Source organism: Oryctolagus cuniculus, chromosome 5 (genome assembly GCF_051225735.1).
Source record: "Oryctolagus cuniculus isolate XC-2025 breed Fujian yellow rabbit chromosome 5, ASM5122573v1, whole genome shotgun sequence".
Lineage (NCBI taxonomy): Eukaryota > Metazoa > Chordata > Mammalia > Lagomorpha > Leporidae > Oryctolagus > Oryctolagus cuniculus.
The window spans coordinates 32,993,626-33,009,739 of record NC_142871.1 but is presented as its reverse complement, the minus strand read 5'-3'; the positions used below and the strand labels follow the sequence as shown (position 1 = coordinate 33,009,739).

The 16,114-nt window shown below is 37.5% G+C and overlaps 1 long non-coding RNA gene across 3 annotated transcripts in view; it reads left to right on the top strand.

Annotated features, from left to right (window-relative positions):
* LOC108177478 (uncharacterized) overlaps positions 1 to 15,269 on the top strand; it is a 252,914-nt gene extending 237,645 nt beyond the window's left edge. For all 3 annotated transcript variants that reach the window (XR_016233700.1, XR_016233703.1, XR_016233698.1), the window contains 2 exons: positions 12,722 to 12,779; positions 14,685 to 15,269. This is a non-coding gene — a long non-coding RNA (uncharacterized LOC108177478). The remainder of the gene's footprint in view (positions 1 to 12,721; positions 12,780 to 14,684) is intronic.
* Positions 15,270 to 16,114: the final 845 nt, after the last annotated feature.

The following is a 16,114-nucleotide window of genomic DNA, read 5'->3' as shown; positions in this document are numbered from 1 at the left end:
AAATCTATCGAAGAATTCAATCTCAGAAAATAATTCAAGTGTATTGCTCCACCTTTCCATTGAGAGCTCCTCCAAGGAATTATAAGAGAAGTTGTTTAGCTTCACTTCTAATCTTACTAATCAGTAATTAATCCATATGATATAAATAAAGTAAAAAAAAAGTTAAATTAAAAACCTTATAGTTTTCCAAAGAAAAATGCTTCTTTTCCATATAAACACACTTAAAATTATTTATTGGGGCCAGCACTGCAGCCTAAGGGGTAAACCCACCACCTGCAGGGCCGGCATCCCATATGGGTGCCAGTTTGAGCCTTGGCTGCTCCACTTTTGATCCAGCTTTCTGTTGTGGCCTAGGAAAGCCATAGAAGATGACCCAAATCCTTGAGCCCCTGCACTCCCATGAGAGACCAAGAAAAAGTTCCTGGCTCCTGGTTTCAGATAGGCACAGCTCCAATCATTGTAGCCATTTGGGGAGTGAATCAGCAGATGGAAGACTTCTCTCTCTCTGCCTCTGCCTTTCTCTAACTCTGCCTTTCAAATAAATAAATTAATCTTTAAAAATTATTTATTTATTTGAAACATACAGTTTCAGAGAGAGAGACAGAGAGATCTTCCATCCTCTTGTTCACTCTCCAAATTACCACAAAAACCAAGGCTGGGCCAGGCCAAACAGATCTCCCATGTGGGCTGCAGGGGCTCAGTCCACTTGAGCCATCTTCTGCTGTTTTTCCTAGGTACGTTAGTAGGGAGCTGGATTGGAAGTGGAGCAGCCAGGACTTGAACTGGCACCCATATGGGATTTCATTGTTGCAAGCTGTTGCTTATCCTGCTGTCCCACAATGCTGGCCCCTAAACACATTCTTAATAATTTTCTTTATTGACAGAAAAACTTGCTCTGCATGGTTTAGAAAATCTTAAATAATCCAATTGCTTTTCTTTTTTGGGGAAATGCAATGAGGAACTGGTTAAATACAGTTTGTAAAGAAAAAGTGCTCCTGTAACTGAAAGTACATTAACACCTAGTAGTTGGTGAGGTTAATACTATGCATGCCAAAGACAAGCAATTACATAATTCTGGGTTTAGTACAGTACTTCTCTGAATCTCCAAGATCACATATTATTAAAGTGTTAAGGCTGAATGTCTTCTTGGGGAATGCAGAGGTAGGGGTAATTTATTCTGTGTGCGTGTGTAAGGGGAAAATGGAGGAAGGATGGGCAAAGGAAGTTATTTGTCTTAAATGACTTGAAAACCTGTTAAAATATTCTCCCTTAAATATTATTTGCTTTTTTTCCCCCTACAAGTCTTTTTCCACAAAGAATTGACATATACTCATTACCTCTATTCCAGGTTCTTTAAAGTTAAGTAATTATGTATCAATAGAATTCAGATAAATAATATTATTTTAATTTTTTGTGTTTATCTTTACTTAAAAAGCAGTGACATAGACAGAAATATTTCATACACTGCTTCATTCCCCAAATGCCCTCAATAGCCACATCTGGGCCTGGTTCAAGCCCAGAACTCAATCCGAGTCTCTCATGTAGGTTGCTCAGGGTGCACATTAACAAGAATCTGAAATACAAACAGAAAACAACTCAAATGTTAATCACTAAGTGAATGGATAATTTCTTTTGTATTCATACAATAAATTATACTCAACAATAAAAATCCCCAAATTACTAATACAGGCAACAACATGAGTGAGTCTCACAGATATTATAAGGAACCAAATAAGTCAATCACAAATTCTATCTTCCAAAGCTGCTTTATAATGTCAGAAAGCATATCAACAGTTGCCTTGGGCTTAGGAATGGATGCTATGATGGAGTTGACTGCATAGAGGCAAAAGGCAACCTGGTGATCCAATGGGATTTTTCTGTATGTTCATTTAGGTAATATTATAAAAAGCCTCATATCAGTCAAAATTCATCACATTATATGCAAAAATGGGTGTATTTTATTGATATAAATTATACCTCAAATTGACTTTTTTAAAAAGAGAAAGAACATAATATAATAGAATTAATTCAATATGTAAGATATGTACAAGGGAACTTCAAAAAGCTCATGGGAATGGAATTTAAAGATAAAAATAAAATGTATAAATTTCTCTTCTCAACATAATCTTCAACAAATTCAAGATACCTTCGTAAGGGATGACACCAACAATTTAGTTCATATTTGAGGCACTGAGAGTCCTAGAAATATAACTATGGTAACACATATCTTTTCCACATTATTAACTGAAAAAATGGGTGCCCCTTAAAAACATTTTAAGATTAAGAAATAAAAAAGTCAGAAGTAGCCAAGTCAGGACTAATGTAGATGCCTAATAACTTCCCATCAACAGTCTCACAAACTTGTTCTTGTTTGATGAGAGGAATGAGAAGGAGCATTGTCAGAAAAGGGATAGACTCCTCTGGTGAAGCTTTGCAAGGCATTTTTCTGTTAAAGCTTTGTCTAACTTTCTCAAAGCATTCTTTATATATAAACAGATGTTATTGTTCATTGGCCTTCCAGAAAGTCAACAAGCAAAATGCCTTTAGCATCCCAAAAAACTGTTGCTATGACCTTTGCTCTTGATTGGTCTGATTTTACTTGATGAGACCGTTTCTTCTGCTTAGTAGCCATTGCTTTGATTGTGCTTTTTCTTCATGATTATACTGGTCAAACTATGTTTCTTCTCCTAGTGCAAATCTTCAAATAAATTCTTCAGGATGTTGATCCACCTTTTTTAATTTTCCACTGAAACTTTTGCTTTTGTCTTCAGCTGATCTGGATACACAGAAAGTTTGCTCCAATTAAATTTTCATTCACAATTATATAAACTGAACCAATTGAGATTTCTCTAGTGTTGGCTATTGTCTATGCTGTTAATCATTTCAGGCATGAACAAGACTAATTTTTTCCCTTGTAAACAGCTATGGATGGTATGCTGGCATGGGCTTCATCATCAGCCATGTCTTGTTCCCTTTTTAAAATGAGCTATTCTTTTGAACAGTGCTGGTATATTCAGAGCATCGTCCCCATAAACTTCTCTTAAAGCAGCAGTGATGCCAGCACTCTTCCACCCAAGCTCTTTTTGATGTTTGTTTTTGCTTCCATTTTAGCAGAATTCAGTTTCTTCTGATAAGGTCGCTTTGCAAACCAATGTCTTATCATTCTTATTGCCTCAAACTATATCCAACTCAGACATGTTATAACAAGTTAGTATGAGTTTCATTTGGTGCAAAAACATTAAAATCCCTGCATAACTTTTTTCATAATATGCATTTTCCATGAAACTTTTAAAGACCTTTGATATATAAACTAGCATTTTATATCACTTAATATTATCCATGTATTACTGGATATATAAGCTGTCAATCTGGGAAAATTCCATGGTTACATGCAGTAGTCCCTTTAACTTCCTTTTTCTCTAATACTGCTTCATCAAAATCAGTAAATAATTTCAAGGCTTCATGTTAGTTTTAAATAAAGTGATATATTTCCCCAAATATTTCAAGTAGTAAGGTTTATGTGTGTGTGTGATATGAAGAAATTTTAATTACAGCTTCTCAACTTACAATAATTTCAGCCTTCTCAGACTACTTACAAAGCAAAGGAGAAATGATGACCTCATGCCCTCCCTCATGCTAAAAATATAGGTCTGGGCATAGACAGTATTTCTAGAAGTTTGGAAATATTGGTAGATGGGGAAAATAGAGGGAGTTTGGGTGACATGAAAAGTATATCTTGTATTTATCTTTGCTTTTGTTGACCGTTTCACTTAACCCCTATCATTTGTACCCAGAGGAAGCATGCGTAGTGAAGATATGATGGATTTTAAGATTAACAAACAACAAAAAGATCAACCAGTCACCACTGCCAAACAAATAAGTTATTAGACCTGTAACCAAACATTTCATTAGATTTTTGGGTAAAGAAACTTAGTCATCGAAATTTTATTTTATTCTCCCTCCACACAAGTATCTAAGAGGTACCAAAGAGCCAGAAATCAGTAAACTGAAATTGATTCATAATCAACTGTAAAACTGTCAGATCTCTAAAATAGGTGATTGAACATGCTGTATGAAATTCTGATGTAGAGTTGAAGAAGAAAACCAATATTGAAACATACAAAATTATTGTCTAACTGCACATTTGATGTAAATTTCCTGATAATTTTTATATCATCTAAACAATCATATTCAAATACATGTGCATATATATGATATACATATTTCAAGCAATTATACCCGACTAGTTGAGGTCTCACAATTAATGATGTTAAAAGAAAACCCAAAGAGGTTAAAGAATGGCACTTTAGAGGCCGGCGCCGTGGCATACTAGGTTAATCCTCTGCCTGCGGCGCTGACCTCCCTTATGGGTGACGGTTCTAGTCCCGGTTGCTCCTCTTCCAGTCCAACTCTCTGCTGTGGCCTGGAAAAGCAGTAGAGGATGGCCCAAGTGCTTGGGCCCCTGCACCTGTGTGGGAGACCAGGAAGAAGCACCTGGCTCCTGGCTTCAGATTGGCGCAGCTATGGCCGTTGCGGCCATTTGGGGAGTGAACCAACGGAAGGAGGACTTTTCTCTCTGTCTCTCTCTCTCTCACTGTCTGTAACTCTACCTTTCAAATAAATAAATAAAATCCTAAAAAAAAAAAATTGGCACTTTAGCATTCCATTTTATATATCCATATAGAGAGTTAAAACATTTCACTCATTTGAAATATGATGCATGGCACTGAAATTATTTTTTTAAGATTTAAGTACATGGAAAATAATTTGATGCCAGGTTACATTTTAAAAACACACAGTTAAGCTATAATAATTTCCATTAATACCATTGAATTACTTCAGATTGTATAGAAAGCATGCCTGTTACTTTGGTTTTATTTCAGAATGTATTTCTATACCAATAAATATAATAATTTTATGTTTCTTTGTGGTAATCAGAAGAAATACAGACTACTCTTTCATTTATGCTGATTTAATTGCCATATTTACATATTTTACCTTTTCATTGGCTCATACATCTATTCTTAATGTTTCCATGAAAGTTATGTTAAACTACAATGTCCAGGTTTTGGTGAACAGCTCAGAAGCAACTCAAACACAATCTCAACATTAGAATGTAATGCTTCTTGTGGGTAGTGAAGGCAGAGCTATTTTTTCATGCATGTTAAAGAGCCAAAAAGCCCAAATTTAAAATTAAATACTCCAAATTCAGGATTTTTAAAAATTGTTGTTTCCAAGTATGCAAGTTTCCCCAATGCTATTTGAACTTTATTCTGTTCCTATACTAGGAATAAAAGTTTCTGAATTCCAAATAATCATATTAAATATCGGTAAGAATCCTCTTCAAAAGATTTGGGGTAATTGAAGGACTTTTGAATGGCAGATACATAAAAATATAAAGACATGTAATAATAATGATAATAATAATAAAAGTACTATACACTAGAAATTGAGATAGTGTATTTCTTTTTTTAAAATTTTATTTGTTAAACAAGTTTCATGTATTTCATATACACAGATTTATCAACATAGTGATACTTCCCTCCCAATCCTCCCTCATGGGCATGCTCTAACCCTCATTTCTCCTCCCTCTCCTATTCCCACTCTTAATTTTTACAAAAAATTTATTTTCAGTTTACTTAATGATCATAAGGTTAACACTACACTAAGTAAAGAGTTAAACAAATAGTTTGAAAGAAAAAAAAAACTGTTCCTCAACAAAAGAGACAAGGGCTATAATCAGTTTTTGGATCTCAAAATGTCCATTTTACTCCAATACATTACATTTTAGGTACTCTATTAGTTATTCCAGATCAGGGAAAACACATGATATCTGTCTTTTTGGGACAGGATTATCTCACTATGTATAATGGTTTCCAGTTGCATCTATCTTGCTGCAAAAGGCAGGATTTCATTTTCTTTTTACAACTGAGTAGTATTTCATAGTGCATATATACCATATTTCATTATCCAATCAACAGTTGATGGACATCTGGTGATTCCATATCTTTGCTATTTTGTATTGTGCTGCAATGAACATGGAGGTACAGATTAAATCTTTCATATGCTGATTTCTTTTGGTTTGGGCAAATTCCCAGGAGTAGGATGGCTGGATCATATGGTAGGTCTGTATTCCGATTTGTAAGTTATCTCCATAATGTCTTCCACAGTGGCTGTATCAGTTTATATTGCTAGGAACAGTGAATTAGGGTACCTTTTCCCCCACATCCTCGCAAGCAGTTGTTGTTTGTTGAATTCCGAATGACAGCCATTCTAACTTGGGTGAGTTAAAATCTCATTGTGGTTTTAATTTGCATTTCCTTGTTGTCTAGTGATCCTGAGCATTTTCTTAAGTATCTGTTGGCCATTGGGATTTCCTCTTTTGAAAAATGTCTGTTCAAGTCCTTTACCCATTTCTTAACTGGATTGTTTGTTTTATTGTTCTTTAGTGTCTTGATCTCTTTGTATATTCTGAATATTAATCCTTTATCAGTTGCATAGTTTGCAAATACTTTCTCCCATTCTGTCAGTTGTCTCTTCACTTTGCTGAGTGTTTCTTTTGTAATGCAGAAGCTTCTCAACTTGATGTGATCCCATTTGTCAAAATTGTTTTGAATTGCCTGTGCTTCTAGGAACTTTTCCAAAAAGTCTTTTCCTATGCCAGTGTCTTGAAGAGTTTCCCCAATGTTCTCTAGTAATTTGTTGGTTCCAGGTCATAGATTTAGGTCTTTGATCCATTTTGAGTGGATTTTTTTGTTTAAGATGTATGGCAGCTTAATACTTCTGCATGCAGAGATCCAGTTTTCCCATCACCATTTGCTGAAGAGACTGTCCTTGCTCCAGGTATTGATCTTAGCTCCATTGTCAAAGGTAAGTTGGATGTAGATGTGTGCCTTGATTTCTGGAGTTCCTATTCTGTTGCATTGGTCTAAACCTGTTTCTGTGCCAATACCAAGCTGTTCTGATGAGAACTACCCTGTAGAATAACTTGAACTCTGGTATTGTGATGCTTCAGCTTTATTTTTGTTGCTTACAATTGCTTTAGCTATTTGGGATCTCTTATATTTACATATAAATATTAGCATGATTTTTTTTCTAGATTTAAGAAGAATGTTGCTGGTATTTTGATTGGGATCACACTGAATCTTAAATTGCTTTCAATAGTATGGACATTTTAATGACATTAATTCTTCCAATCCATGAACATAGAAGTTTTTCCATTTTTAATGTCTTCTTCTATTTCTTTTAGTTAATGTTTCTAATTTTCATTACAGAGATCTTTGTAGGCATCCTTGGTTAAATTTATTCCATGATATTTAATTTTTGCAGCTATTGTGAATGGGATTGATCTTAAAAGTTTTTTCTCTCATGGCATTGTCTATGTATAAAAAGGCTATTTATTTTTGTGTTAATTTTATATCCTGCCACTTTACCAAATTCTTTTATGAGTTCCAATTGTCTCAGTGGAGTCTTTTGGGTAATTTATATATAAAATCATGTCATCTGCAAATAGAGATAGTTTGACTTCCTCCTTCCCAACCTGCATCCCTTTGATTTCTTTTTCTTGCCTAATGTTTCTGGCTACAACTTCCAGGTCTATATTGAATACTATTTGTTTAAAAATTTTATTTATTTATTTGACAGGTAGAGTTACAGACAGTGAGAGAGAGAGAGACAGAGAGAAAGGTCCTCCTTCAGTTGGTTCACTCCCCAAATGGCCACAACAGCTGGAACTGCGCCAATCCAAAGCCAGGAGCCAGGTGCTTCTTCCTGGTCTCCCATGTGGGTGCAGGGGTCCAAGCACTTGGGCCATCCTCTACTGCTTTTCCAGGCCACAGCAGAGAGCTGGACTGGAAGACGAGCAACCAATACTAGAACTGGCGCCCATATAGGATGCCGGTGCCACAGAGGCGAAGGATTAACCTAGTTCGCCAAGGTGCCAGCCCCTATATTGAATACTGTTATTGAGAATGGGCATCCTTGTTTGGTTCTGGATATTGGTGGTAGTGCTTCTAGCTTTTCCCCATTCAATAGGATGCAGGCCATGGCTGTGTAATAAATTGCCTTGATTGTGTTGAGGAATGTTCCTTCTATATTCAACCTGCTTAAGGTTTTCATCACAAAAGAATGTTGTATTTTATCAAATGCTTTCTCTGCATCTAGTGAGATAACCATATGGTTTTTGTTCTTCAGCTTGTTAATGTGATGTATCAGATTTATTGGCTTGTGAATTCTGAACCATTCCTGCGTATTAGGGATAAATCCCACTTTGTCTGAGTAAATGATCTTTCTGATCTGTTGTATTTTATTAGCTCATATTTTGTTGACGATTTTTGCATCCATGTGCATCAGGGATACTGTTCTACAATTCTCTTTTTCTGTTGTATATTTTTCTTGGTTAGGAATTAAGGTGACTTAGATTTCATACAAGGATTTTGGGAGGAGTTCTTCCCTTTCAATTGTTCTGAATAGCTTGAGAGTAATTGGAATTAGTCCTTATTTAAATGTCTGGTAGAGGAGCTGGCACTGTGGCATAGTGGGAAAAGCTGCTGCCTGTGGTGCTGGCATCCCATATGGGTACCAGTTTGAGTCCCGGCTAATCCATTTCCAATCCAACTCTCTACTATGGCCTGGGAAAGTGGTAGAAGATGGCCCATGTCCTTGGGCCCCTGCAATCACGTGGGAGACCTGGAAGAAGCTCCTGGCTCCTGGCTTTGGGTCAGCACAGCTCCAGCCATTGCAGCAATTGGGGAGTAAACCAGCAAATGGAAGACATCTCTCTCTCTCTTTCTGTCTCTCCTTCTCTCTGTGTAACTCTGACTTTCAAATAAATAAATAAATCTTTTTAAAAAATGCCTGATAGAATTTAGCAGTGAAATCCCCCTAGTTCTGGGCTTCTCTTTGTTGGGAGGGTCTTTATTACTGATTCAATCTCTATTTTGTTTATTGTTCTGGTTAAGATTTTTATGTTTTTCTGCATCAATTTTGGTAGAGTGTATTTGTCTAGGAATCTATCCATTTCTTCTAGGTTTCCCAATTTGTTAGAATACAGCTCTTTGAGTAATTCCTGATGATTCTTTTTATATCTGTGGTATCTGTTGTTATATTTCCTTTTTCCTCTCTGATTTGATTGATTTTGGTCTTTTTTTTTTTTTTTTGTAGCTGGCCAATGATGTATCAATTTTGTTTATTTTTTTTCAAAACTCTAGCTCTTCATTTCACTGATCTTTTGTATTTTTTTGTTGATTTCTTCTCTAATTTTAATTACTTCTTTCCTCCTACTAATTTGGGATTTGGTTTGTTGGTGGATTTCTAGGCCCTTGAGATACATGGATAGCTCATTTATTTGGTACATTTCCAATTTTTTATGTAGGTACAAATTGCTATAAACTTCCTCTCAACACTGCTTTTGCTGTATCCCATAAGTTTTGATGTGATGTAGTCTTCATTCTTTTCCAGCAAATTTTTGATTTCTCCTATGTCCTACTATTCATTTAAGAGCATGTTGTTCAGTCTCTATGTGTTTGCATATGTTCTAGAAATTCTTTTAGTTGTTGATGTCCAGCTTAAATAGATTATGGGCAGAGAGTATGCATGGTATGATTTTGATTTTTTGAATTTGCTGATATTTGCTTTATGGCCTAGCTTATGATCTACCCTAGAGAAAGTTCTACGTATTGATGAGAAGAATGTGTATTCTGCAAGTGTGGGATGAAAAGTTCTGTAGATATCAGTATATCGGTTAGGTCCATTTGATCCATAATGTTGATTAGCTCTGTTGCTTCCTTGTTGATATTCTGTCTAGTTGGTCTGTCCATTGATGAAAGTGTGATGTTGAAGTCCTCTGTTACTATTGTATTAGAGAGTATGTCTCCCTTTAGACCCATTAACATTTCTTTTAAATAGCCAGGTACCTTATAATTGGGTGCATATACATTTATTATAGTCACATTTTCCTGTTAAATTGATCTCTTATTCATTACACAGTGCCATTCTTTATGTTTTTTATGTTAAAGTTTTTATGTTAAAGTCTATTTTGTCTGATGTTAGGTTGGCAACTATTTGGTAACAAATATCATCATTGATTGTCCTAAGATGTTGAATCTAAACATAGACTACTGAACTCAGTGATGTTTCAGAATAACTTTCAATTATAGGGTTCTTAGTCATGGTTTGCTTTTATTTCAATATTGATACCAGGTCGACAGGAAACTGAGTACTCCCTAGGAATGGCCACCACTTCATAGCCATCTTTCTTTTACCCCTTTCCCCTCACCTCCAAATTAGTTGAATCAAGAAAGAAAAAATAAAAGGGAAAGGTTATTTATTTTTTTTTTCAGTTCTGATTCCTTACCCTAACATTCCTATTAACCTCAATGGAATTAAAAAACTGGAAAATTATAAAGAAGGATGAGTTGTATAAATAGTTTCCACCACTTTGCAGAGCAGTTTGGCTCAATGACAAATCCCAAAACAGTGCTTTCAGAGAACAAAGTAAAGTTGTAGAAAGACATGCTTACTGTGACACAATTTTTAATGATTTAAAAACATTTAAAAATCTGTTGTTTCCTTTTTTATCATGTATATACAAATCTAAGAATGAAAACATGTATGTAAACAGTAAGCATGCAATCAGGATTGTGTTTATACTGGGGAAAAAGAAAAAGAAGTGCATCAAGAGAGAAAAAAGCTACAGAAATATTCTAGTATATTGTAATGTAAAATTTTTATACCAAGTGATAGGTTGCTAGTATGTTTGTTACAGTACTCTTCTAACTTTTGGTGTTTGTTTGTTTGTTTTTTGTTTGTTTGTTTGTTTGTTTGTTGACAGGCAGAGTGGACAGTGAGAGAGAGAGACAGAGAGAAAGGTCTTCCTTTGCCGTTGGTTCACCCTCCAATGGCCGCCGCGGCTGGCGCGCTGCGGCCGGCGCACCACGCTGATCCGATGGCAGGAGCCAGGAGCCAGGTGCTTTTCCTGGTCTCCCATGGGGTGCAGGGCCCAAGAACCTGGGCCATCCTCCACTGCACTCCCTGGCCACAGCAGAGAGCTGGCCTGGAAGAGGGGCAACTGGGACAGAATCCGGCGCCCCGACCGGGACTAGAACCCGGTGTGCCGGCGCCACTAGGCGGAGGATTAGCCTAGTGAGCCGCGGCGCCGGCCAGTGTTTCTTTTTTTTAACTTTTATTTAGTATATATAAATTTCCAAAGTACAGTTTATGGATTACAATGGCTTTCCCCCCAGTAACTTCCCTCCCACTCACACCCCTCCCATCTCCCGCTCCCTCTCCCATTCCATTCACATCAAGATTCATTTTCAATTATCTTTATATACAGAAGATGGATTTAGTATATATTAAGTAAAGATTTCATCAGTTTGCACCCACACAGAAACACAAAGTGTAAAATACTGTTTCACTACTAGTTATAGCATTACTTCACATTGGACAACACATTAAGGACAGATCCCACATGAGAAGGAAGTACACAGTGACTCCTGTTGTTGACTTAACAATTTGACACGCTTGTTTATGGCGTCAGTAACCTCCCTAGGCTCTAGTCATGAGTTGCCAAGGCTATGGAAGCCTTTTGAGTTTGCCAACTTTGATCTTATTCTGACAGGGTCATAGTCAAAGTGGAAGTTCTCTCCTCCCTTCAGAGAAAGGTACCTCCTTCTTTGATGGCCCATTCTTTCCACTGGTATCTTACTCACAGAGATCTTTCATTTAGGTCTTTTTTTTTTCCAGAGTGTCTTGGCTTTCCATGCCTCAAATACTCTCATGGTCTCTTCAGCCATATCCATATGCCTTAAGGGCTGATTCTGAGGCCAGAGTGCTGTTTAGGACATCTACCATTCTATGAGTCTGCTGTGTATCCCACTTTCCATGTTGGATTGTTCTCTCCCTTTTTGATTCTATCAGTTAGTATTAGCAGACACTAGTCTTGTTTGTGTGATCCCTTTGACTCTTAGACCTATCAATGTGATCAATGGTGAACTGAAATTGATCACTTGGACTAGTGAGATGGCATTGGTACATGCCACCTTGATGGGATTGTTTTGGAATCCCCTGGCACAATTCTAACTCCAGCATTTGGGGCAAGTCCGATTTAGCATGTCCCAAATTGTACATCTCCTCCCTCTCTTATTCCCACTCTTATATTTAACAGGGATCACTTTTCAGTTAAAATTTAAATACCTAAGAATAATTGTGTGTTAATTACAGAGTTCAACCAATAGTACTAGAACAAAAAAATACTAAAAGGGATAAAGTATTACATTGTACATCAACAGTCAGGACAAGAGCTGATCAAGTCACTGTTTCTCCTAGTGTCCATTTCACTTCAACAGGTTTCCCCTTTGGTGCTCAGTTGTCGCTGATCAGGGATAGCATATATTACACATATATTACACAATAAGGACATTTTAAAAAAAGCAAGATTATTCAGCTTCAAGCTAGCCACGTGACTTAGTTTTTATTTGAAGCATTAGAACCAGCTATTTCATGTCTTCATAAACAGAATTGGAAATTTAAGTTAAATACAAGGCTCATTGTCTCCATTTGGTGAGCTCTTAAATAGTGCCATGGCTTGCACAGAGAAGTTCATGTGGCTGTCTCGGAGCAAGATAACAATGAAACTGGCTTCTTATCTTTCTTAATGAGCTTGGGAGGCCCTGGCTTAAAGTGGATTATATTACCTCCATACATCCCTCTGGCTTTTCAGGTCTCATGGTAAGAAAAAAGCTGAGGATGAGGAAACAGAAGAGGGAGGAAAACACTGTGTGAGTAAAGATATCATCTTTCTTCTTGGTCCTTTATGATTATACATTTCAAGGCAAATCACAGCTATCTTCATTCAATATATGAGATCAGAATTTTTATTTGCATAGGGAGTTTCTTGGAGAGGAAACTTAAACATTTCTCCAAACATTCATCCAGTTGCTACTCAGTTGGAAAGATCTTAATTTTTCTGTTGTCCATTTCTATTACTGAGATTGTCATGCACTGCTCGTGTTCAATGTCTCCTTAGAGGCAAGACTGAACCTGATCCAAGTTCTGGAAATGGGACTTATGAAAGACCTTTTACTTTCTGGTGTTTCTGTGTGAGGAACCATGTTGAAAACTGCATTTTTTTTTTTTTTTTGACAGGCAGGAGTGGACAGTGAGAGAGAGAGACAGAGAGAAAGGTCTTCCTTTTTGCCGTTGGTTCACCCTCCAATGGCCGCCGTGGCCGGTGTGCTGCAACCAGTGCACCGTGCCGATCCGATAGCAGGAGCCAGGTGCTTCTCCTGGTCTCCCATGGGGTGCAGGGCCCAAGCACTTGGGCCATCCTCCACTGCACTCCCTGGCCACAGCAGAGAGCTGGCCTGGAAGAGGGGCAACCGGGACAGAATCCGGCGCCCCGACCGGGACTAGAACCCGGTTTGCCGGCGCCACAAGGTGGAGGATTAGCCTAGTGAGCCGCGGCGCTGGCCGAAAACTGCATTTTCTAATTGCAGAAAGAAAAAGCATTTCCTAAATACCATTCATGCATTGTTAATGTTTGAATTTATGTTTTTGTGTGACATTCCTGACATCTACTTTTTCTGTTACAAGTGTAAGAATTAACAGGTATGGATGGGGTAAAATTTAGTTTATTTCTCCCTGCGTATTGGCTTACCAATGTTGTTTGGGGGACCTGCCAGTTAGGGAAATAATGATTCTGAATCTAAGGCATTGTACATTGATTTCTTTTTTTTTTTTTTTAATTTTTTTTTTTTTTTGACAGGCAGAGTGGACAGTGAGAGAGAGAGACAGAGAGAAAGGTCTTCCTTTGCCGTTGGTTCACCCTCCAATGGCCGCCGCGGCCAGCGCGATGCGACCGGCGCACCGCGCTGATCCGATGGCAGGAGCCAGGAGCCAGGTGCTTTTCCTGGTCTCCCATGGGGTGCAGGGCCCAAGCACCTGGGCCATCCTCCACTGCACTCCCGGGCCACAGCAGAGAGCTGGCCTGGAAGAGGGGCAACCGGGACAGAATCCGGCGCCCCGACCGGGACTAGAACCCGGTGTGCCGGCGCCGCTAGGCGGAGGATTAGCCTAGTGAGCCGCGGCGCCGGCCACATTGATTTCTTATGTAGATATGTTTCCCAGAAAGTCACTTTTGTTGACTTTGACCAGTAAATCTTATGAGCTCCATGACAGCCAGGATTTTTGTGTTCTTGGGTCCTAGAACAGTGCCTAGCACATAGTTGATATTCAAAACATAGTTGCTAACTGAGTGGATTACAATTATTTATCACACATGAATACTTCCTACAGATTCCAAAAAATTTCCATATATCTAAAAAAGTTGGAATTTTCATAGATTTTTCATCCCCACTAGATACAACAAAATTAATTATAACTTTTCAGTAATAAATATTTGTAGGATAAATGTTTAACCTAAAGATAATGTGATGAAAATATTTTTAAATACTGGTATAATTTGAAGAATCTAAGATCACTTATCATAAAAACACAGTTATTTCTATAGAATTACAAATATTGCTATTGTATGAGTATACACACACAAATTTGCTAGAGGAAAATAAGTACAGCATAAACCAGATTATTTTAATAATTTGAAATATGTATGATTTATTCCTTATGCTAGGTCTTATAAAATATTGACTGTCCATATATTTTCTCCTGATACTTTCAATTTCTAGATGGTTTTGGCCTAATTGTCTGTCTACATACAGCACTGGTAGAGATATCTGAAAACTGTTTCCAAATTTCTTACCAAATGAGTAGAGCTTCAGAACCATGAGAATGCTCCATCTCTCCGTCTCAAGCATGGGTAACTGGAGGATAACACCCGAAAGTACCCCAAGAAAACCAAAAGAAGAACCAAGACGAGAACACAAGACAAAGATCCCAGTTGATAGTGAAGGGGCAGTAATGTGGTTTGAACACTGGGAAGTTACAATTTTCATCCTATATGGGATCAGAAGTTAGTTGATGACGTTGGAAGTTACTTCGTGGTGTTTGCTTTTCTTCCTTAGTAAGATAAGGGTTTGGCAATAAGTAGTTTAAGGTTCTTGTAAGCTTTCAAATTCTGTGATCCTGTTTGTTCTCTCAATTTAGTGGAAGGGATACAGGAATTATCAAAAGTAAAATGTGGCTTTTTTACAAAGCTTGTGTTCTTCTTTGTTAAAACATGCCCTCTTTTGCTTCCTTTATCTGTCAAAATAATTTCTAGTTTTAGTAAAATAAAATTTTAATTTCCATATTTTAAGAAATTCTTAGTTTTAGAATCCCAAATCAGAAATTTCTTTAGTTTGATTTTTCTTTTATTATTTCATATTTTATCGTATTATGTGATGCAAGTATTCTATATTGATTCTCTTTAAAATTAATATGTGTGATTGTTTAGTATATTCAGCATATTAATTGCAAAGAATGAGCTGTCATTTATTTTGAGCAATAAAATAAATACCTTAACTTTGGCGAAATAGTTTTTCTGAATCAATCTACAATAGGGCATTTGTAAACCTTGTAGCTTTGGGAAAAGACACAGTTGTGACCACAGTGTCTTTTTCCTGAGCTGCAAATACTGTGTTGAATGTTTTGTTAAAATTTCTTATGTCCTCCTCTTCAATTGATACCACCCACATTTCAATATATATTTTTTTGACAGGCAGAGTTACACAGTGAGAGAGACAGAGAGAAAGGTCTTCCTTTGCCGTTGGTTCACCCTCCAGTGGCCACTGCGGCCGGCGTGCTGTGGCCGGCACACCGCGCTGATCCGAAGCCGGGAGCCAGGTGCTTCTCCTGGTCTCCCATGGGGTGCAGGGCCCAAGCACTTGGGCCATCCTCCACTGCACTCCCTGGCCACAGCAGAGAGCTGGCCTGGAAGAGGAGCAACCGGGACAGAATCCGGTGCCCCGACCGGGACTAGAACCTGGTGTGCCGGCGCCACAAGGTGGAGGATTAGCCTAGTGAGCCACGGCGCCGGCCCTCGATATTATTTTCTACTCTTACATTCAAAATTTTTTTAGTATAGAAACAGAGTAGACTGAGAAAGAAGTGTCTCTTTTTTGTTTTTAAGGATTTATTTATTTTACTTGAAAGTCATAGTAACACAGAGAGAGGAGAG